This window comes from Schistocerca gregaria, chromosome 2, assembly GCF_023897955.1.
Source record: "Schistocerca gregaria isolate iqSchGreg1 chromosome 2, iqSchGreg1.2, whole genome shotgun sequence".
Lineage (NCBI taxonomy): Eukaryota > Metazoa > Arthropoda > Insecta > Orthoptera > Acrididae > Schistocerca > Schistocerca gregaria.
Window position 1 is genome coordinate 704,567,990 of NC_064921.1, and position 24,770 is coordinate 704,592,759.

The following is a 24,770-nucleotide window of genomic DNA, read 5'->3' on the forward strand; positions in this document are numbered from 1 at the left end:
GTTGCAAATAAAATATTTTTGATTTTCACTGAGGTTTCCATTTCGTGACCGATCGGACCTCGTATTTCATTTACAAAATATATGGTCTTCCTAAGCTTACTATAGAAGAGCCCCCAGTTTTTAAGCTATCTCTTGAAGTAGAGAAAGGTATTCCATATAATCTTGCAGCTCCTCTCTATGGCTTTCCATGTTGTATAAAATCGTGAAGTGCTGAATTTATTTCGTGTCCCGTCCATCCCTTTCTCCCTTTCAGTCGTTCTCACTCTCTTTCTCACCGTATGTGTACTTTTTCTTTTTTAAAAAAGAAAGTTTGTAAGATAGGGTAAACTTCCAAAAATATACTTCACGAAAACACTAAAACCAATTACCGACTGGGGGAATAGCGTTCACCATGGGGCAATTCCGTGGTACAGCTCCGTGACGGCATTATCCAGAACTTTTTGTTCTAACCTAACAACCGCGATTGCTAACATTTGATGTTTGAAACAAGTTCAAGAAATGCTCAATTAACTCTGTTGTTGTTGTTGTGGTCTTCGGTCCTGAGACTGGTTCGATGCAGCTCTCCATACTACTCTATCCTGTGCAAGCTGCTTCGTCTCCCAGTACCTACTGCAGCCTACATCCTTCTGAATCTGCCTAGTGTATCTCTCTCTTGGTCTCCCTCTACGATTTTTACCCTCCACGGTGCCCTCCAATGCTAAATTTGTGATCCCTTGATGCCTCAGAACATGTCCTACCAACCGGTCCCTTCTTCTTGTCAAGTTGTGCCACAAACTCTCCTTCTCCCCAATTCTACTCACTACCTCCTCATTAGTTATGTGATCTACCCATCTAATCTTCAGCATTCTTCTGTAGCACCACATTTCGAAAGCTTCTATTCTCTTCGTGTCCACTCTATTTATTGTCCATGTTTCACTTCCATACATTGCCACACTCCATACAAATACATTCAGAAACGACTTCCTGACACTTAAATCTATACACGATGTTAAGAAATTTCTCTCTTCAGAAACGCTTTCCTTGTCATTGCCAGTCTACATTTTATATCCTCTCTACTTCGACCATCATCAGTTATTTTGCTCCCCCAATAGCAAAACACCTTTAATACTTTAAGTGTCTCATTTCCTAATCTAATTCCCTCAGCATAACCCGACTTAATTCGACTACATTCCATTATCCTCGTTTTGCTTTTGTTGATGTTCATCTTGTATCCTCCTTTCTAGACACTGTCCATTCCGTTCAACTGCTCTTCCAAGTCCTTTGCTGTCTCTGACAGAATTACAATATCATCAGCGAACATCAAAGTTTTTATTTCTTCTCCGTGGATTTTAATACCTACTCCGAGTTTTTCTTTTGTTTCCTTTACTGCTTGGTCAATATGCAGATTGAATAACATCGGGGAGAGGCTACAACCCTATCTCACTCCCTTCTCAACCACTGCTTCCCTTTCATGCCCCTCGACTCTTATACCTGCCATCTGGTTTCTGTACAAATTGTAAATAGCTTTTCGCTCCCTGTATTTTACCCTTGCCACCTTTAGAATTTGAGAAAGAGTATTCCAGTCAACATTGTCAAAAGTTTTCTCCAAGTCTACAAATGCTGAGAAACGTAGGTTTGCCTTTCCTTAATCTATTTTCTAAGACAAGTCGTAGGGTCAGTATTGCCTCACGCGTTCCAACATTTCTACGGAATCCAAACTGATCTTCCCCGAGATCGGCTTCTACAAGTTTTTTTCCATTCGCTCAAAAGCTAACTCTAACTGTTTTAAATATTGTTACTATTAATATTCATCACTTAATTCTATATTCGTGAGGTGCTGGTTTTAAAACAAAACAAGTGAAATCAAATGAAACCAACTGTCGAAAACGACTGTGCCGCTAAAAGCTCACTACCTTTCTGGATATGATTGTAGTTCCTTCCAGTACGCGACAGCACTACGCAGCGCTCTTTTCTCCCTCTAGAAAACTGGAAAAAGCAGTGCACGCTATTGCCCCATTGAACGGTACTGTCCAGCTTTGCGCTACGAAATTCTGCTTTTGGGCGGTGTTGATTCCTGCCAATGAGTACCACGCATTTCGGTGTCTTGCAGAATGTGGATGTAGATGAGTATGCTTTGTGGGCTTGGCGACTACATTCATTATTCCTTGCAAACGTTAAAAATGCGACATTAGCTACGCAGACGTATTCATACGTTATTAAAAAGATACTACAAACAGCAGATGTTCATGGAAATTTCGGTATACCATACAAAGAAACCATTCTATTTCATATGAACGAAAAACAAATATGGAATCATCTACCCCAGCTAATATTACGGATAAGAACAAAAATTAAGCAGAATATGAGCAACACTTTTACAAAGAGTGCAATACACACAAGAAGGTCGTAATCAGGAACATAATTTGCACTTGATAACAGCCATACGTTGGAAATTGCAGTATTGTGTTTTACAAATAAATGCATTTAACAACCAGTCCCACCCATTAAGTATAAATGAGAAATATTATCACCTAGTACTCGTATTTCTCAAAGCAAGAATACAAATTATCGTGCCATATTTCCCCGTATTTGAAGTTGAGTGCTAGACCACTCGGAGCGCTACAGTCGTTCGCTGTTTCCGTGCGATAACATGGCTTTCGCTTTAGGAGTTCTAAGCTGCATACCAGGGGTGAAAGAAACATTTATCAATAGTGGGGCAAGTTAGTAAACAGCTGAATACCATGCTGTCTGCCACTTAATCAATGCCACTGTTTTCGCCCTTCGCAGTCTCATTCACAACTGCTCAGTCATTCATTTTAATAAATTTCCCCATCCCTAGATCAACAACTGCAATTCAATATTACGTATTATATACATTGTTCTGTTAAGTTTTACCTGATGGAGAGTTCGTACAACTAACTTATCATATTAAGCAACGCAGCCTTTTTAATTTGGAGTTTATTCAAAAGGTTAATTGAACTAATGGATTTACCGTAGAAAGATACAAACTATCCTTTGTTTGTTTCTCCTCGCTGCTTGTCGGTACTCGTTCCGCTGCAAACAAAGATGTGCTTTTGTTGTCTGCTCCAGCCTCGTGACGTGAATTAGTGCCGAGATATGTTGCAATGTGTGACCCCATTGTTTCTACTTCCGCATCGTTGTTCCGTTATGGAGTCTCCTCGTTTTGAAGTTGCTCACATCGGTCGTCAAAGTTATGGTTGCTACTTTGGTGTACTGGTATACTGGGAAGTTCTCAGGTTTGGACTAGACAAATAATTTATTGAAGCCCGGGATGAAATTTTCAGATGGAATTTGTGAAACATTTACAGCTAAAACCACGTTTTCAGTTGCGTTTGAGCGGACGGCCGATTTATTTAATTTTACTAAGGTGCGAGCGGTTATTGGAAAGCAACACAATGACGCTCTATGTGGTGTGCGCTTACCACACTCACCGCTTCTTATCCTCGCATTTGCATCGAATGTTTCCATTAGAAAACTACCACGATAAATTTCTCGAATCTGCTTGATAAACAATTCACAAGTCCAGAATGAGATTTTCACTCTGCAGCGGAGTGTGCGCTGATATGAAACTTCCTGGCAGATTAAAACTGTGTGCCCGACCGAGACTCGAACTCGGGACCTTTGCCTTTCGCGGGCAAGTGCTCTACCAACTGAGCTACCGAAGCACGACTCACGTCCGGTACTCACAGCTCATTCTGGAAACATCCCCCAGGCTGTGGCTAAGCCATGTCTCCGCAATATCCTTTCTTTCAGGAGTGCTAGTTCTGCAAGTTTCGCAGAAGAGCTTCTGTAAAGTTTGGAAGGTAGGAGACGGATACTGGCAGAAGTAAAGCTGTGAGTACCGGACGTGAGTCGTGCTTCGGTAGCTCAGTTGGTAGAGCACTTGCCCGCGAAAGGCAAAGGTCCCGAGTTCGAGTCTCGGTCGGGCACACAGTTTTAATCTGCCAGGAAGTTTCAATTCACAAGTCCCTTGTTGTCAATCATCTTAACATCTTTCCTTTAAAATGTTGTTTGTCTTAACTGTTTTTTACATGTTCAGAGGGACAGCTGAATTTTGATACCCTTGACAATAAAATTCTCGAGCATCCTGTAAGATTGATGAGCGCCATTACAGCCTCTCCGCGTATACTCTGTACGTCCGAATTATCTCTGGAAGTTTAACGTGAATAGCATTACTACATTATGTATCAGGTTACCCCTACTCAAAGCACTTATGCGTTGATCTTACTCGTTTTGAAACAGGCTTTCGCAAAAAATCACACCCACCACCTCTCAGAACACTGTCCTAACCCCACACTAACGCTTTTAGGATTCCGAACCTCAGTCGGTAATAACGAAACTCTTATGGAATCACTTTGTTGTCTATCTCTCTGTCAGACTGCTCAAAAGCATTTTTCTCAGAAACAGGTGGACGTATCGAGTTGAAATTTATGTTGTTGTTGGTCTTCAGTCCAGAGACTTGTTTGATGCAGGTCTCCATGCTACTCCATCCTGTGCAAGCCTCTTCATCACCGAGTAACTACTACACCCTACATACTTCTGAATCTGCTTAGTGTATTCATCTCTTAGTCTCCCTTTACTATTTTTACCCTTCACACTTCCCTCCAATACTAAATTGGTGATCCCTTGACGCCTCAGAACGTGTCCTACCAACCGATCCCTTCTTCTAGTCAAGTTGTGCCACAAATTCCTCTTCTCTCCAATTCTATTCAGTATCTCCTCATTAGTTACGTGATCTACCTATCCAGTATACAACATTCTTCTGTAGCACCACATTTCGAAACCTTCTATCCTCTTCTTGTCTAAACACGTGATCGCCCATGTTTCATATCCATACGTGGCGACACTCCATAAAAATACTTCCATAAAAGACTTCCTGGCACTTAAATCGATACTCAGTGTTAACAAATCTCTCTTCTTCAGAAACGCTTTACTTGCCATTCCCAGTGCTAGACTTGATATCCTCTTTACTTCGACCATCATCAGTTATTTTGCTTCCCATTTAGCAAAACTCATTTACTACTTTAAGTGTCTCATTTCCTAATATAATTCGCTCAGCTTCACCTGATTTAATTAGACTGCATTCCATTATCCCCGTTTTGCTTTTGTTGACGTTCATCTCATAATGTCCATTCCGTTCAGCTGCTCTTCCAGGTCCTTTGTCAGAGACAGCAGAATTACAATGTCATCGGCAAATCTCAAAGTTTTTATTTCTTCTCCGTGGATTTTAATTGCTTTCTTGAATATTTGCTCAACATACAGATTGAATAACATCAGCGGTAGCCTACAACCCTGTCTCACTGCCTTCCCAACCACTGCTTCCCTTTCGTGCCCCTCGACTCTTGTAGCTGCAATCTTGTTTCTGTACGAATTGTAAATAATCTTTCGCTCATGGTATTTTATCCCTGCTACCTTCAGAATTTGAAAGAGAGTATTCCAGTCAACATTGTCTAAAGCCTTCTTTAAGTCTACAAATGCTAGAAACACAGGTTGGCTTTCCTTAATCTATCTTCTGAGTCGTAGGATAAGTATTGCCTTAATTGTTCCAACATTTCTGCGGAATTCAAACTGATCTTTCCCGAGGTCGGCTTCTATCTGTTTTTCCATTCGTTTGTAAAGTATTCATGTCAGTATTTTGCAACCGTGACTTATTAAACTGATAGTTCGGTCGTTTTCACACCTTTCAACACATGCTTTCTTTGGTATTGGAATTATTATATTCTTCTTGAAGTCTGAGGGTATTTCACCTGTCTCATACATCTTGCTCACCAGATTCAAGAGTTTTGTCATAAGTGGCTCACACGATGGTATAAGTAGTCCTAATGGAATGTTGTCTAGTCCCGGGGCCTTGTTTCGACTTAGGTCTTTCAGTGCTCTGTCAAATTCATCACGCAGTATCACGTCGTTTCTGCCCTACATCCTCTTCGATTTCCATAATATTGCCCTCAAGTTTATCTCCCTTGTAGAGAACCGCTATATACTCCTTCCCCGTTTCTGCTTTCTATTCTTTTGGTTTTGACTTCTTTGGTTTTCCATCTGAGCTCTTAATGTTCATACAGACTATTCTCTTTTCTCAAAAGGTCTCTTTAATTTTCCTGTATGCAGTATGTATGCTACCCCTAGTGATATATACCTCTACATCCTTACATTTGTCCTGTAGCCATCCCAGCGTAGCCATATTGCACTTCCTGTCGACCTCATCTTTGAGACATTTGTATGCCTTTCCGCCTGCTTCATTTACCGCATTTTTGTATTTTCTCCTTTCACCAATGAAATTCCATATCTCTTCTGTTACCCATCGGTTTCTTCTAGCCCTCGTCTTTTTAGCTACCTGATCCTCTGCTGCCTTCATTACTTCATATCTCAACGCTACCCATTCTTCTTCTACTGTCTCTCTTTTCCCTGTTCTTCTCAATCGTTTCCTAATGCTCTCTCTGAAACCCACTACAGCCTGAAATTTATACAATGTATTAAGGTCTGGGATTTCATGGCCAAGCAAAAAAGTGAAACTTCTAAGTGAATGAAATCAAAAGATATAGGCATTTAAGTAACATATTTTGATACTCGTGAACTCACTCATCCAAACCTACAGACTAGTTCCTGTTGACCTAGAATCATGAATTTTGCCAGGAAGCAAGGTTTCACACTACAACAAAAGAAAAAAATCTGAAAATTAAGGAAAATTATTTCTTTTGTTATTTGTTATCCTACTTTAAGCTTGAAATTGAAACATACTCGAAAGTGTTGGAATCTAAATATGGTTCAAATGGCTCTGAGCACTATGGGACTTAATGTCTGAGGTCATCAGTCCCTTAGAACTTAGAGCTACTTAAACCTAAGTAACCTGAGGACATCACACACATCCATGCCCGAGGCAGGATTCGAACCGTAGCGGTCGCGTGGTTCCAGACTGAAGTGCCTAGAACCGCTGTTGGAATCTTTAGGACCAATATCCTGCCTGAATCATTGTCGGTAACAGGCAAAAATGTTAGAGATGCTCGATTCCCATCCTCGATGAACTATCTTTATGCATAATTAAGTTTTTGCGGAGACCGCCCGGTTGCCGTGCATTCCGGACTAGGAAGGAGTGCCTGGTCCCCGGCACGAATCCGCCCAACGGAATTGTGTCAAGGTCCGGTGAGCCGGCCAGTCTGTGCATGGTTTTTATGCGGTTTTCCATCTGCCTCGGCGAATGCGGGCTGGTTCCCCTTACTCCGCCTCAGCTATACCATGTCGGAGACAAGGTCTCCAGTACGCGTACTCCACCATTACTCTTCCACGCACAATAGGGGCTACAGTCGCCTAGTGTGAGACTTTCCCTGGGACGTCTACCGCACAGTAACCCTGAAAGAGTGGTTCGGTGTGGGGCAGCGGAGGGGTGGAGTGGACTGAGGTCCCCGTCGTGGGGTTGTGGACCACTTCGGCTGCGGCGGGGACGTCGTTTCTAGGCTCCCGGTTGACATACAGTACAATGCAATACAATACAAATTCTACGGAACCTTCAGTGCTCGAGTTCACGATTAGAGCGCAACTCTGCAGGCAGTCCGCGTGCCATGGATTAGACAATTCGTCGTTAGGTTTCCTGAGGTAGAGGCACCAGATGAGTACACAGAGGTCACGTAATTCCCATCAATTATAGATCAGTCGTTTGAGGTCGCAAAACTGGCTCCTCCATTACTTCCGAGTGTGTTCCGTTTGGTTCAGATCAGGTGAATTTGGTGGCCAAGACGCCAGTGTGAGCTCACTATCATGCTTTGCAAACGAATGTAGCACGATTCTGACACGGACAGTTATCCTGCTGGAAATGCCACTGCCACCGGTGAAGACATCAAACACGTGGGATGCTGATTTTCCGCAATAATGTTTACGTAGTCCTCAGCTGTCACGGTGCCATCGATTACTATCACAGGTGGCATTGAAGCCCAGGTGAATGTTAACCACAGCACTGGCCTGCGTCAGTGGCGCGGTGCATGTTTCGAAGAGCTATTCGTATGAATGACACCGGCGTAATGACAATCACCGACCTGTTGTAACAAAAATATCCGAACGAATATGAGTAGGACTCGAGTACCGAGGGTTCCGTACCAATTAATTACGTATCCCTCCAGGAATCGAGCGTCTCCACGATATTTGCCTGTTATCGATATCGATACTGGTAAGACTTTCGAGACTTTCCAGCCGGCTGGCGTGGGCGAGCGGTTTTAGGCGCTTCAGTCTGGAACCGCGCGACCACTACGGTCGCAGGTTCGAATCCGGCCTGGAGCATGGATGTGTGTGTTGTCCTTAGGTTAGTTGGGTTTAAGTAGCTCTAAGTTCTAGGGGACTGATGACCTTAGATGTTAAGTCCCATAGTGCTCGGAGCTATTTGAACCATTGTAATACTTTCCAAAAATTTCAAGAAAGACAGGAAAAAAATTCTTTTCGTGCGATGTAATTACAAATCAACAGTTTTCGGTTTTCTTTTTTCCTCTAGCTGTACTGTGAAGCCTTGACTCTGGTCAAATTTCAAGGTGTTTTGAAGTCTAAGTTTGCGAGTATAAAAATATTTTACATAAATGACGCAGTTTTTGATTGCATTGTCTTAGAAGCTTAAATTCACTACACTGCCAAGGGACTATACCAGGTGTAGAAGTGTGAAACCGGAATTTGGTTGCAATAATTAAACGTCTGTAGTCTGATAAACAATAGTTTATTCAAAATAAACTCCATTTCTATTTATACATATCCCCCACCTCTCCTTCAGGCTGTGAATGCCACGCCAAAAGAACGGTTCTTCTTTTGAAGGAAACCAGTCAGCGAGCCATTTTCGTACATTTTCATACGAGTTGAAGAGTTGTTCAACGAGAGCGTGTCACAGTGATTCAAATAAATGATAATCGGACGGAGCCAAGTGTGGAGAATAGGCCGCATGCCCCAGTATTTCACAACTGAACGCCTCGATCGTTTCCCTGACCCGTTGTGATGTATGTCATGGAGCGTTATCATAGAGAAATATGAATTCGTGTTGCTTTTTTCCGTATTTCGGTCGTTTTTCACGTAATTCTCGATTGAAATCGATCATTTGCTGTTGTTGGCGATCATGGTTAATGGTTACACCATGTTTTAGCAGCTCATAATAGATGAAACCCTTCTGATCCCACCAAACACAGAGCATTGTCTTCTTTCCAAAGCGAATTGGTCTTGCAGTGGAAGTCGATGGTTTGCCTGGATTCACCCATGACTTAAGAGGCTTAGAATCCATTTTTCACCACCTGTCACTATTCGATGGAGAAACGACTTTCTTTCGTATCTGGAGATCAGCATTTCACAAGTGGTCATTCGATTTGCTTGCTGTCTTTCATTCAGTTCATACGGAACGCATTTTCCCACTTTCTGTACCTTTCCTATAGCTTTCAACCGAAGAGAAACGGCTTTCTGCGTCACATTCAGTTGTTCCGCGACTTCCAGTTGAGTTTTAGTATCATCTTCATCCAATAAGGCCTGCAATTCTTGTATTAGAAATTTTTCAGTGGTTTCCCGCGTTCGTCGTTTCTCACGTCAAAATCACCAGTTTTGAATTTTTTGAACCACTCGAAACACTCTGTTTTTTCAAGAGCTTATTAGCTGAAAACTTCGACAAGCATTCGATGTAATTCTGCAGCAGTTTTCTTCAAATAATAACAGAAAACCAATGCTGTCCGCAAATCATAGTGTGTAGGCACAAAACTCAACATGTTTACGGGTTTGAAGCAGATACCCATGTATGGAACTTGGGTTACTGTGTGTTGACATTCGTCGTCAGCCGTTAGAGGAAGCATATAGCGCTGGTCTCACGGACCCTACGCTGACCACTAACACCATCTATAGGGAAATTCCGGTTTCATATTTCTACGGCTGGTAGATCTTTACATATCGTATAAAAAATTCAGCTTGACCCTTCTACCCGTTCCTGAGAAGAAGGCGTCTTAACAGAAGAACTGACAGACAGTAGGATAACAAATGACGATTTTTTTGTGTGATATGATTACAAATTAACAATCTGCGGATTTTTTCCTTTAGTTGTACTGTAAAATTATGCTTCTTCCCAAATTTCATGATTCTGGGTGAATGGGCAGTACGCTATAGGTTTTCATGTATGAGTTGGAGAGTATAAAAATATGTGACATAAATAGCCGTATCCCTTAAGTAGACTGACTTAGAATCTTCAATTATTTACGCCACTAAGGGACAGTAGACGTTAGCAAGAGACATAAATTTCAAATTGGTACGTCCACCCTTTCCTGAGAAAAATGCTTTTTAACAGTCGGACAAACAAACAGATGGACGGGCGGACAACGAAGTCATCCTAGAACGGCTCCGCTCTTTTGTTTCGAGCGACCATTGATCCACGGTCCAGACTCCATGTCAGAGTGTCCACTGCAATTGTAATTTACGATGCTGCTGGGCCAACGTGGGAACACGTAGGATTCGTGAGTTGCAGTGTCCGATGTCCAGGTTCGAATCCTGCCTCGGGCATGGATGTGTGTGATGTCCTTAGGTTGGTTAGCTTTAAGTAGATGTAAGTTCTAGGGGACTGGTGACCTCAGATGTTAAGTCGCATAGTGCTCAGAGCCATTTGAAGTATTGCCGAATTTGAACAATGGGCACAAACTTGTTGGAACAGTCTATTGCAGGATGTCATTCAGCATCTTTATCATCATTTGCATGTGACAATACAAGCCTGAAGTGCTGGCAGAGACGGGGGAGGGAGGGGGGGGGGGTGAGAGGCACTGTGTCTTGCTGCGACTGTTTCGGCACCCTTTACTATGACATGAGTGATTCGCTTGCTCTGAATTGTTATCATATACCGCTACAGTTACGAACTACGTGTCACCTCACTCGTCAATAAAACGATCTTGTTCTTGATGGTGTTGCATTTTGTTTCCAGGCAGTGTTCTTTCCTTACGGCGCACAGTAGGCCAGAATTCGGGAAAAGTGGTTATAAACGAACAATGAAGATTTCAGTGGTAAAAAGTTTCGTTTAAACGGTTTGCAAGAGTAATCTTCGGACTAATGAATCCAGCTCTTAGAAGCGGTCAGCTATTTCTCTACATCTACATCTACATGACTACTCTGCAATTCACATTTAAGTGCTTGGCAGAGGGTTCATCGAACCACAATCATACTATCTCTCTACTATTCCACTCCCGAACAGCGAGCGGGAAAAACGAACACATAAACCTTTCTGTTCGAGCTCTGATTTCTCTTATTTTATTTTGATGATCATTCCTACCTATTTAGGTTGGGCTGAACAAAATATTTTCCCATTCGAAAGAGAAAGTTGGTGACTGAAATTTCGTAAAAAGGTCTCGCCGCAACGAAAAACGTCTATGCTGTAATGACTTCCATCCCAACTCGTGTATCATTTCTGCCACACTCTCTCCCCTATAACGTGATAATACAAAACGAGCTGCCCTTTTTGCACCCTTTCGATGTCCTCCGTCAATCCCACCTGGTAAGGATCCCACACCGCGCAGCAATATTCTAACAGAGGACGAACGAGTGTAGTGTAAGCTGTCTCTTTAGTCTACTTGTTGCATCTTCTAAGTGTCTTGCCAATAAAAAACGCAACCTTTGGCTCGCCTTCCCCACGATATTATCTATGTGGTCTTTCCAACTGAAGTTGTTCGTAATTTTAACACCAAGTACTTAGTCGAATTGAGAGCCTTGAGAATTGTACTATTTATCGAGTAATCGAATTCCAACGGATTTATTTTGGAACTCATGTGGATCACCTCACACTTTTCGTTATTTAACGTCAACTGCCACCTGACACACCATACAGCTATCTTTTCTAAATCGCTTTGCAACTGATACTGGTCTTCGGATGACCTTACTAGACGGTAAATTACAGCATCATCTGCGAACAGTCTAAGAGAACTGCTCAGATTGTCACCCAGGTCATTTATATAGATCAGGAACAGTAGAGGTCCCAGGACGCTTCCCTGGGGAACACCTGATATCACTTCAGTTTTACTCGATGATTTGCCGTCTATTACTACGAACTGCGACCTTCCTGACAGGAAATCACGAATCCAGTCGCACAACTGAGACGATACCCAATAGCTTCGCAGCTTGATTAGGATTCGCTTGTGAGGAACGGTGTCAAAAGCTTTCCGGAAATCTAGAAATACGGAATCAACTTGAGATCCCCTGTCGATAGCGGCCATTACTTCGTGCGAATAAAGAGCTAGCTGCGTTGCACAAGAGCGATGTTTTCTGAAGCCATGCTGATTACGTGTCAATAGATCGTTCCCTTCGAGGTGATTCATAATGTTTGAATACAGAATATGCTCCAAAACCCTACTGCAAACCGACGTCAATGATATAGGTCTGTAGTTAAATGGATTACTCCTACTACCCTTCTTGAACACTGGTGCGACCTGCGCAATTTTCCAATCTTTAGGTACAGATCTATCGGTGAGCGAGCGGTTGTATATGAGTGCTAAGTAGGGAGCTATAGTATCAGCGTAATCTGAAAGGAACCTAATCGGTATACAATCTGGACCTGAAGACTTGCCCGTATCAAGCGATTTGAGTTGCTTCGCAACCCCTAAGGTATCTACTTCTAAGAAACTCATGCTAGCAGATGTTCGTGTTTCAAATTCTGGAATATTCCATTCGTCTTCCCTGGTGAAGGAATTTCGGAAAACTGCGTTCAATAACTCCGCTTTAGCGGCACATTCGTCGATAACAGTACCATCGGCACTACGCAGCGAAGGTATTGACTGCGTCTTGCCGCTTGTGTACTTTACATACGACCAGAATTTCTTCGGATTTTCTACCAAATTTCGAGACAATGTTTCGTTGTGGAACCTATTAAAGGCATCTCGCATCGAAGTACGTGCCAAATTTCTCCCGAAGGTTGAATTTCAGGACCAATGCAGCAATCACTAGCTGGGCTGGAAAGGTACTATGCCGTTCGGCAAGGAAGTGGAGGTTGTTCCAGATGGTATGTACTTAATTACGACCTCTTATCTCATTATTTGGTCCTTAATTAACAGTTTCTTTTTGTTAATTAACATCTTACCGGAATGCAGGCAAAGAGATTTTAAAGCGCGAACGAAGAAAAGAGATAAGTTTTAGATTTCAGGACGTTCCACCAACTGTTTCATTCTGTCCTAAGTATTATCTGCGCGAATCGGCCTTAAAACCCAGCTACTAGCCGCAACTCCGGCCTGAGCTTTATTTTAAGCGACAGTTGCAAAATGCCTTTATTGACACTGAGAAAATCGAATTGAAAATTGTACCAAAATACGAAAAAATACATATATGTTAATAATCATAGAATTGTTAAATTTGTAGCATCGCTAATAAGTTATTGCAAAATAAAAACATATTTGCTACAATTTTACTAGTAGTTCAGCCGTTCGAAGATGTACAGGAATCAACAAACAAGTTAATAAGGCAATATCGCCGAAGTTTTGCCCGAAAGTCTTCGAGCGTGGAAAACAAGCAGGATATATTCCTAAGACTTCTGCCAGCAACGGATCCTTATATTTCTTCTTTGTGGGAACCATGTCCAAGGAAAGTGAAAACTTTGTTGTCGGAAGCTGTTGCCCTCTTGGTACCTGTAGCAGAAGATTGCGAGGAATCATATGCTGAGTATGATGAAGAGGATACAAATCCCACTCAGGAATAAGTTGAAGAAGGAAGAGAAGATGAAGAAATAGAAGCACAAGAGGAAAAAGAGTGAATATACTCACAAAACTTTCGATTTTTGTTACTATTATACCGGGTGATCAAAATGTCATTATAAATTTGAAAACTTAATGAACCACGGAATAATGTAGATAGAGAGGTAAAAGTTCACACACATGCTTGGAATGACATGGGGTTTTATTAGGATGGCGCTCCATCCCATATTGCTAGACACGTGAAAGATCTCTTGCGCGCGTCGTTTGGTGGTGATAGTGTGCTCAGCCGCCACTTTCGTCATGCTTGGCCTCCCAGGTCCCCAGACCTGAGTCCGTGCGATTATTTGCTTTGGGGTTAACTGAAGTCACAAGTGTATCGTGATCGACAGTCATATCTAGCGATGCTGAAAGACAACATCCGACGCCAATGCCTCACCATTACTCCGGACATGCTTTACATTGCTGTTCACAACATTATTCCTCTTGTTGAGAAATGATGGTGGACCTATTGAGCATTTCCTGTAAAGAACATCTTTGCATTGTCTTACTTTGTTATTCTAATTATTGCTATTCTGATCAGATGAAGCGCCATCTGTCGGACATTTTTCGAACTTTTGTATTTTTTTTGGTTTAATAAAACCCCATGTAACTCCAAGCGTGTGTGTCAATTTGTACCTCTCTGTTTACATTATTCCGTGATATATTCAGTTTTCAAATTTATACTCACTTTTTGATCACCCAGTATATGTATATTTTCTGTAATAAAGACAGTAATAGAGGCAGTTTTGTAATATAGTTTACCATTAAAATTATAAATGTTCACCTAAAGTATTTTTTTCCACTTTTATTTTTTTCGCCGTATAGGATCCGCCATTTTGAAGGTCTCCATTCTGATGTAAAAATCATTATCAGAAGAGTGAGAAGCTCCGTTATACCCATTTTGGGCCGTACTGGAGCATCTGGAAAATTTTTAGGACTCTGGCTCATAGTGTGGAGTCACGTGCACGTAACGTCATCAGGCGGTATTGAGTTCCACATTAGGCAGTGTTCATAAATCTTTAGCTTATCGGTGTGCATGTGCAGGGTAGCGTAAATAACACCAAATGTAAGATAAGTTTAAAAAATAAATAAACCTACTAAGAGGAATTCCGTATCATACTGTTGTTCGTTATCTGTGAAGCATACGCCTCTTCGAAACACGTACTACTCCTACCCTATACAGATAGTACAGCCGTAGTTTGCGGAGAAATCTCGAAAGGCAATGCTCGTCTTTTCCCGGTCCAACTTCTTCATTTGCAGGTTATGCTTAATGTTGAGAACCTGTTGGAGCGCCGTGGCCGCTCATCTGTACTCACAGAGAACGGGCGTCAGCCGGTGTCCCCGCGGCTCGCGGCCTGGTACCGGGCGGCTTGTCTCGCCGCGCGCAGCCGGCCTTATTCGGCAGGACACGGGTGGCCCGCGTTGTGCAACAGGCGGCCGTGTGCGCCCCCCGCCCTGGCCGGCTTGACCCGCTGGGCCACTCGCCGATGTGCCATGTGGGCGGGCTGGCAGCTAGAGGCAGGTAGCCGACCAGCCTAAGAGGCGCGTCTCGCACCGTTCGGCAGCGCGATCACTCGAAGCAGAAATGCCTTACACCGCCAATGTCTGCAGCGCTCCATAGCTGGCACAGCTCTTAGGAGTTACAGTGAAGCCCTATTTGATAACGAATTGCTAAGCGGCGCTACCCCAGAGTCGCAGTGCTCAGCAGACGACAACGAAGAAACTGGAAATAAAAGACAACCAGCGACCCGCCCCAGTTTCGCAAAGATTTGCACCGGGACAGTACACCATCAGCCTATACCCGTCATTACTTTTGCACAGTAAACCGTGCCCTTGGTGGGTGTGGATAGGGTCGCGACGATACGTACATCGATCGATACAAGAGGGATCCAAACGCCCGCGCCAGTGAAGGAAGGTACTGTTCGCCTTGATCAGTTTGAATTCCAGCGGAAACTGTTGGCAGGTAGCAGGTCCTCGTGATGGTAGATCACATCACTAGACACATTAACGTACTAGATACCACCGCCGCAGCCTTCTTGGACTGGGACAATGCACGTGACAGTGTGTGGAATGTGAGATTGGTCCACTGGCAACATAAACATTGATCTTCGAATGTTACATTCATCTCATTGAAGACTGTTTAACGGATTGTTGAATTATGGTCAAAGTCGAAGGATAGCAATCCAGTCAGGAGACATTTGCCGCCGCCATCCCCCAGAGGACGGTTCTCTGACAGACACTTTTCAACGTATTTACAAACAATCTCCCTGGAGCAGACAACTCACAGCTGGCGTTATCTACTACACGGCCCTCTTCACAAGCGTCCATCAGCATTTCGCCACTGTCAACCTCCTGCAACGATAGATGGACAGGATCGTCCTCGGGTGTCGTGTGAAAAGAGTTGCACTGAACGCTGACAAAACAAAGATGGTCTGTTCGTCTGTTTTTGCGAGAAGAGGCCGAGAATGGGTTCCGTGTAAGTACTACGACGTAGGCTGCCGTGGACACCTAAGGGGCCTGTTCTTCCACACACACACACACACACACACACACACACACACACACACACGAACAGGGAACAAAAGATAGCCGAAGCACTGACCCTCTTTTTCGATAGCGACGAACTCAGGTAGGATACGATTCTTCGCCTATATAAGGCAACTGTGCCACCGGCCCTCCTATACGATAGTGCAGCATGGAGAACTGTGTCAAAAATTCAACTGGATTCCCTTCACGTGGTTCGAAACAACGTCCTATGATGGATTCTCTGTGCTAGCCCTTGGTGACGTATTCACGGTTCCCACACTGCCATCCAAATGGACAACCTGAAAACTGCCACTAGGAAAAATGCCACAGAACTTGATGCCAAAATCAACCAATACCAGGTCAACTTACTACAACTGAGCAACTTTGGAGTGGCACGTCCTAGGCCTGGTAAACAATACGAAGTTCCCTGTGTCTCTTACGGCAGCAGATGTAGTCCGCTAATCTGTATTTCAATTTACAGTTATGTCATCATGGTAGGTTGGCTTGGCCGAGCGGTTCTGGTAGCTACAGTCTGGGACCGCCTCGGGCATGGATGTGTGTGATGTCCTTAGGTTAGTTAGGTTTAAGTAGTTCTAAGTTCTAGGGGACTGATGACCTTAGAAGTCAAGTCCCATAGTGGTCAGAGCCATGTGAACTATTTTGTAGGTTGGCTAAAGGTCCTTGAGGCCCAAGGAAGCCTGTTCCTACAAATCGATCTTCGTTGACCAATAAAGAATTATAATCCCAACTAGCCAACTGTTCACAACAAGTGGCATGAGCGACGGTCCTATAGACACCAACAAAACACAATAATGAAAAAAGGCCGTGAGGCCGTGCCTGCTACTACCACAGCCGGTAGCGTCACTAGAGCGTCACCTGAACGTGCACTATGCCGAGGCGACACTTTCGACAGCAGACTGCCCAGCTAACGGGTTCGAGAGGCGCTGCCTGAGGCTGTGTGGTCCTGTCAACATATTGCACGCCACAGTGGTCCTACGGACACCACCATTCTCTGTTCTAGGCGGCAGAAAGTAAAGGAAGCCGCTCGTGCACGACATTTGGGATCTGCACGTTCGACACTCGCCACAGAGAGGGAGGACCGATGAATTGTCTGCCAGGCGTCAACAGATGCAACAGCATCAACAGGGGCCATTCAGTGGACTGTCAAGCCTTCTCTGCAACATCCTGTAAGTGCTAGGACCACTGACAGGTGTTTGCATGACGCAGGACACGTTGCACACCGACTGTTAAGACGCCTGCCAGCCGCTTTTCCCCTCCGTCCACAGCATCGTGCCCAACTAGCCTGGTGTCGGCAAAGACGAACGTTGCTTCCTGCAACTGGCGGCAGGTCATCTTTAGTGACGGGTGCTGCTTCTGCCTTGGAGGCGACGACCACTATGTCCGTATCTGGAGGCGCAGTGGAGAGCGCCACAAAGAGCATTTGTGGTTTTTCATCACACATCCCGGCTACATGGTGTGATGGAAGCGATATCCTGTTGTGCTCGTCATTGTCAGTGTTATTAACGGGCTCCATGATAGCTCCATAGTATGTGGTGGAGGTCCTGCAAACGGTGGTTCTGCCGTTCGTGAACGCCAAACCGATGTCCTATTTCAACAAGACAATGCTCGTCCTGTTACCGGTGCTACCTCCTGATCGTGCCTTGCAGCGGTACGTACTCTACTATGAGCAGCCACATCAACCGCCCTCGCCGCAGTTGAGAATGTGTCGAGGAGACATGGAGGATGTCATCAGGATTCCACCTTCACCACCAATCTACTGCAAATGCGCGCGCAGATGCAAGAGGTATGGATTGGAGTGTCACATCCAAGACTTGTACAGCTCCATGACGCAATGTCTGGATGCTTATATCGCAGCGGTGGGTGATCAGTACCACAGTTCAAATGGTTCAAATGGCTCTGAGCACTATGGGACTTACCTTCTGAGTTCGTCAGACCCCTAGAACTTACAACTACTACTTAAACCTAACTAACATAAGGATATCACACACATCCATGCCCGAGGCAGGATTCGAACCTGCGACCGTAGCGGTCGCGGGGTCCAGACTGTATCGCCTAGAATCGCTTAGCCACTTCGACCGGCAGTACCACAGTAAAACGTACATTTTGTGCCCTTGTAGTGCAGTAATAGATGGTTCTTCAAGGTTGAAAGTGTAATCACATGGTATGTGTGGTGCTATCTGCCTATTTAGTTGGCAACAGTGATCGCAATTTTACTTGTTCTTCCAAATCCATCAGAAACAAACGCAAAATAATTTTATTTAAAAAAGCGGATTAAGTGTCACTAGAAGCCTTCCTAAGAGACACTCTCCATTCCTTCCGAACTGACTATGCAAATGTAGACGAGATGTGGCTCAAATTCAAAGATATAGAAGATATAGTAGCAACAGCAATTGAGAGATTCGTACCTCATAAACTGGTAAAAGATGGAACTGATCCCCCATGGTACACAAAACTGATCCGAACGCTGTTGTAGAGGCAACAGAAAAAGCATGCGAAGTTCAGAAGAAAGCGAAATCTCGAAGGTGGGCTAAAATTTACAAACGCGCGAAATTTGGAACGGACTTCAATGCGAGATGCCTTTAATAGGTTCCACAACGAAACATTGTCTCGAAATTTGGTAGAAAATCTGAAGAAATTCTGGTCGTATGTGAAGTACACAAGCGGCAAGACGCAGTCAATACCTTCGCTCCGCAGTGCCGATGGTACTGTTACCGACGACTGTGCCGCTAAAGCGGAGTTATTGAACGCAGTTTTGAATTGCGGAATTTGAAACACGAACAGCTCGTAGCATGAGTTTGTTAGAAGTAGATACCTTAGGGGTTGCGAAGCAACTCAAATCGCTTGATACGGGCAAGTCTTCAGGTCCAGATTGTATACCGATTAGGTTCCTTTCAGATTACGCTGGTACAATAGCTCCCTACTTAGCACTCATATACAACCGCTCGCTCACCGATGGATCTGTACCTACAGATTGAACAATTGCGCAGGTCGCACCATTGTTTAAGAAGGGTAGTAGGAGTAATCTATCTAACTACAGACCTATATCATTGACGTCGGTTTGCAGTAGGGTTTTGGAACATATAATGCATTCAAACATTATGAATCACCTCGAAGGAAACGATCTATTGATACGTAATAAGCATGGTTTCAGAAAACATCGCTCTTGTGCAACGCAGCTAGCTCCTCATTCGCACGAAGTAATGGCCGCTATCGACAGGGGATCTCAAGTTGATTCCGTATTTCTAGATTTCCGGAAACTTTTGACACCGTTCCTCACAAGCGACGTCTAATCAAGCTGCGAGCCTATGGGGAATAGCCTCAGTTGTGCGACTGGATTCGTGATTTCCAGTCAAGAAGGTCGCAGTTCGTAGTAACAGACGGCAAATCATCGAGTAAAACTGAAGTGATATCAGGTGTTCCACAGGGAAGCGTCCTGGGACCTCTGCTGTTCCTGACCTATATAAATGACCTGGGTGACAATCTGAGCAATTCTCTTAGGCTGTTTGCAGATGATGCTGTAATTTACCGCCTAGTAAGGTCTTCCGAAGACCAGTATCAGTTGCAAAGCGATTTAGAAAAGATAGCTGTATGGTGTGTCAGGTGGCAGTTGACGTTAAATAACGAAAAGTGTGAGGTGATCCACATGAGTTCCAAAATAAATCCGTTGGAATTCGATTACTCGATAAATAGTACAATTCTCAAGGCTCTCAATTCGACTAAGTACTTGGTGTTAAAATTACGAACAACTTCAGTTGGAAAGACTCATTAACACTATCTTCGATCACTGTGGTGCCCACTGTGGAAAGTACCTTTTAATTTACTATTTGTTTCAGACGTCGTCTCGTTGGACCCGCTGATGACTTGGTAGAAGAGTGATAGCTCATGTGTTAAAACTCATTAAATGAAGATGAATTAGGGACTGGAGATTCATTCGAAAAAATAGATCGCCACGAGTGTTCATTTCGGAAGGCAGGCCTGAACTGGTTGCCATCCAGTGTATCTTTCTTCTCATTGGACGAAGTCTGGGAAGGTATAGAACAGATTTAATTAATTATGGTTGTGTTGAAGATACACACCGTTTCTCCAGCATGATGGAGGGGAGAGGCAGCGACGAGCATCCAGCATGTTGTGGATCAAATATTCGAAGCATGATACGAGCAGTTCTCTTAGGTTGTTCGCAGATGATGCTGTATTTTACCGTCTAGTAAGGTCATCCGAAGACCAGTATCAGTTGCAAAGCGATTTAGAAAAGACTGCTGTATGGTGTGGCAGGTGGCAGTTGACGCTAAATAACGAAAAGTGTGAGGTGATCCACATGAGTTCCAAAAGAAATCCGTTGGAATTCGATTACTCGATAAATAGTATAATTCTCAAGGCTGTCAATTCACCTAAGTTCCTAGGTGTTAAAAATTACGAACAACTTCAGTTGGAAAGACCACATAGATAATATTGTGTGGAAGGCGAGCGAATGGTTGCGTTTCATTGCCAGGACACTTAGAAGATGCAACAAGTCCACTAAAGAGACAGCTTACACTACACTCGTTCGTCCTCTGTTAGAATATTGCTGCGCGGTGTGCATCCTTACCAGGTGGGATTGACGGAGAACATCGAAAGGGTGCAAAAAATGGCAGCTCGTTTTGTATTATCACGTAATAGGGGAGATAGCGTGTCAGATATGATACGCGAGTTGGGGTGGAAGTCATTAAAAGCGAAGACGTTTTTCGTCGCGGCGAGATCTATTTACGAAATTTCAGTCACCAATTTTCTCCTCGGAATGCGAAAATATTTTGTTTAGCCCAACCTACATAGGTAGGAATGACAATCAAAATAAAATTAGAGAAATCGGAGCCCGAACAGAAAGGTTTAGGTGTTCGCTTTTCCCGCGCATTGTTCGGGAGTGGAATGGTAGAGAGATAGTATGATTGTGGTTCGATGAACCCTCTGCCAAGCACTTAAATGTGAATTGCAGAGTAGTCACGTAGACGTAGATGTAGATGTAGAGAGCAGCTATTTTTGTGATGATCATTGTACCTAAGGCCAGATCACTTGTCTGGCGTAGAAGTAGTTTTGTTTACTGGGCATCGGATATAGTTATGATTCAAAATGAGAGAACAACGGTAGGGCACCAAATATCATCACTTTTATATAAATTTCCGGTCAAGCGTTGCACGCCTGTGAATCGTCTGGGCCTGCCACTGGACCACGCCAGCAATAGTTCAGCTGGACGAATTGAAGGTGGCCGAGTAGTAAGTCGTCCACATACCTGTAACGTTGCAGGATCATGTTATGTCTCGTGTAAGAAGGAGAAACATGTACCAGTAGGTGTCGGAATTCTACAGCACATGCTTCGTGGCACATCGAGGCTGCAGCATATCGTTCTGCCATATTGCTGCTAGCTTTGGTCAGGGTACACTGACTGTTATATTATTGGGTTCAGGAGGCCTGCACTAAACACCATGCAGGATGTCAGCGACCCCGCGCAACTAATGCACACGACGACGAACATATTATTCGCTCCTCTGTACGATATGGTACAACCATGAAACATACCTTGACTCGAGAGATGGAGTTGCTTACAGCAAGACAAGTACCTGCAGAGACAGTGCGACGACGGCTGTAGCAGCAGGGACTGCCGACACAGCGACCATTATTGCTCCTTCCCTCGAAGGAATAATCTGCTAAGCGCGATAGTGCTTCTGGATCTTGTCATTTCATCTGACTATCTGACTGAAGAAGTCTTTGGAACGCTATCTAAGGGGACGTGCGCGCAGTGTCAAAGCTCTCGAGATATGTGTGGCAGGTGACGGGCCACGGATCAGGATGTCCCCAATGGCTACCAGTGTCTCTTGGAGTCTACGCCTCCACCAGCATAGTAAAATGGGGTTCCACGTGCTGCTAGAGGCACCTATTTTTCCTACCGTGTGAGGTGGCGCAGTGGTGGGATTTTAGACTTACATTCGGGTGGGCGAAGATTCGTATCACCCCCCGGAGATACAGTTTTAGGATTCCCATTGTGCTGCTAAGTCACTGAAGACAAATGCTGGGATGGTTAGTCTGAAATGGACACTTTCAACTTACTTCACTTTCGGAAATTTTCATCTGCCTGTAATGACTTTCTCTCGAAAGGAATGTTAAAACTTGATGTTCTTTCTTTCTGTTTCATATGTCTAATTCAGTTACTCATGACTCCTGAGCATATAGATTTCTAGAACCTTGAGTCGTGTCATATGTGAAATAAACACTCGATCGCTCGAATATATCCCCGTAGGCAGGGAATTAAAAGGGATTGACATTACGTGTGCCGTAGATAGTTTTATAATTAAGGATGTCGCTGTAGCCGACGGTGGGCGTACCGTAACAGCGCATCCGTCATAACCAGATGCGGCTTCGCCATTTGCGGACCCCCATCTCGATGGAGAAACAGAACCGCGTTCGCCACTAGCGTCCCTGCAGTGTCCACATTCTCTGTTCTGACACAGCTCCACCACCAGCACCACCTTTTATGTCTCACGCTGAGGCACTCTGGTGGCGAATCCAGAAGAGGAAACAACCATCTACAGTTTAAATGAAGCCTAATTGAAGAACAAAAACAGAATAGATTACGTAGCACTAACAGTAGTATCAGTAGGTGGTAAATGGTTAAGGTCTATATTATAATTTTGTATTGTTAGGAAGTAGTTACAGCATTTACATTTTTGTAGTATTAGTATTTCTTTTTAATTAAGTAAGAGGACTATATAGTTAATACATATACTTAGGTATTATTCACAAAAATTTGAGCTGTATAGCCCATTTTAGATTCTCAGACAGTAGGCTGTAATTTGGAAGACTAAATAAAAATTTCGCGCTCTAGATAGCATTGAAATTTTTTGGGCATCAAATAAATAGCTGCTGCAAATTGTTTACCTAATAAAAGTAATGTAAGACAAAGACTAGCATATTACTGCTGTCCAACAATAACTTATACCCCTGAGATTAGCCCTCTACGAATCGTGAACTTTGTTGGGATGGTGTGACTTGCATGCCTCAACGACACAAATATCTGTATCATAAGTGCAAGCGTATCACAATGGTCTCGGTGCAGAGTCCAGACTAACATATGTGTCTTTAAGAGGGGCAGCAGACTTCTCAGTAGTTGCAGTGGCAACAGTTTGGATGACTGACCGATATGTTCTTGAAACGTTACCCACCATGGTCTTGCTAAGTTGAAGCTAACGGTTGAAGGTAAAGGCAAAACTACAGCCGGCATTTTTCTCGATGACACACAGGTCTACTATATAAGATATAAAATGCAGACTGGCAATACCAATAAGACCATTCCCGAAAAAAAAGCAAATTTAAATCTAATATAAATTTAATTTTTGGAAGTCGTTTCTAAATGTGTATACCTTGTGTGTGACCTTGCAAGGAAATGAAACATTTCAGAAAAGGGGAGAATATAAGCTTTTCAAATGTAGTGCTGCAGAAGAATGCAGAAGATCAAGTGAGTAGATAGAATAACTAATGAGGAGACACATTATCGAATTCGGAAGAAACGAAATTGATGGCTTAACTTGAGTAAAAGAAGTGATCGATTTATAGGCTACATACTGAGGCTTGAAGCATCCACAGTTTGGTGATGGAGGGAAGAGTGGAGCATTAGACTTGAGGGAGACAAATGCTCAACTACAGCAATTGGGCTATGAAGGATACTGGTTGCTGTAGTTTTGCGGGAGGTGAAAATGCTTGCACAGGATACCCTAGCTTGGGGGTTCTACGGACTCAAGACAACGCCGACAACGCCAACAGGAACAAATAACAGTAGTGAGATTAAATTCCGCTACAGTTTGCTATTCAAACTTTTTGTGGCCAACGGTGACGCCGACGCAAAGGTCGCCAGTTATTAAGAACACATTTCCGTGAACACACATTGTTTTCATAAATTAAGAGTGCCACTGAGGTGACAAAACTCATGGGACAGTGATATACATATATACAGATGGCGGTTGTATCAGTAGGGTAGTACATTGGCGGATGCGTCATTTGAACTCACGTGATTCATATGAAAAGATTTCCGACGCGATGACGGCCTCACGACTGGGAATTAATAGATTTTGAACGCGAAATGGTAGTTGGAGCTGGACGCATGGGACACTGCATTTCGGAAATAGTTAGGGAATTCAAAATTCCGCGATCCCCACTCTCAAGAGTGTGCCGAGAATACCAAATTTCAGAAATCATCCCTCACGACGTACAACGCTTTAGCCGACGACCTTCACATAACGACCAAGAGCAGCAGCGTTTGCGTATGGTTGTCAATGCTAACAGAGAACAGCACTGCGTGATATGACCACAGAAATCAATGTGGGACGTACGGCGAATGTATCCTTTAGTAAAGTGCTGTGAAATTCGGCGTTAATGGACTGCAGCATAAGACGACCGACGAGAGTGCCTTCCCTAACAGCACGACGCCGCCTGCAGCGCCTCTCCCGGACTCGTGACCATATCGGATGCACCATAGACGACAGGAAACCTTGATCTGGTGAGACT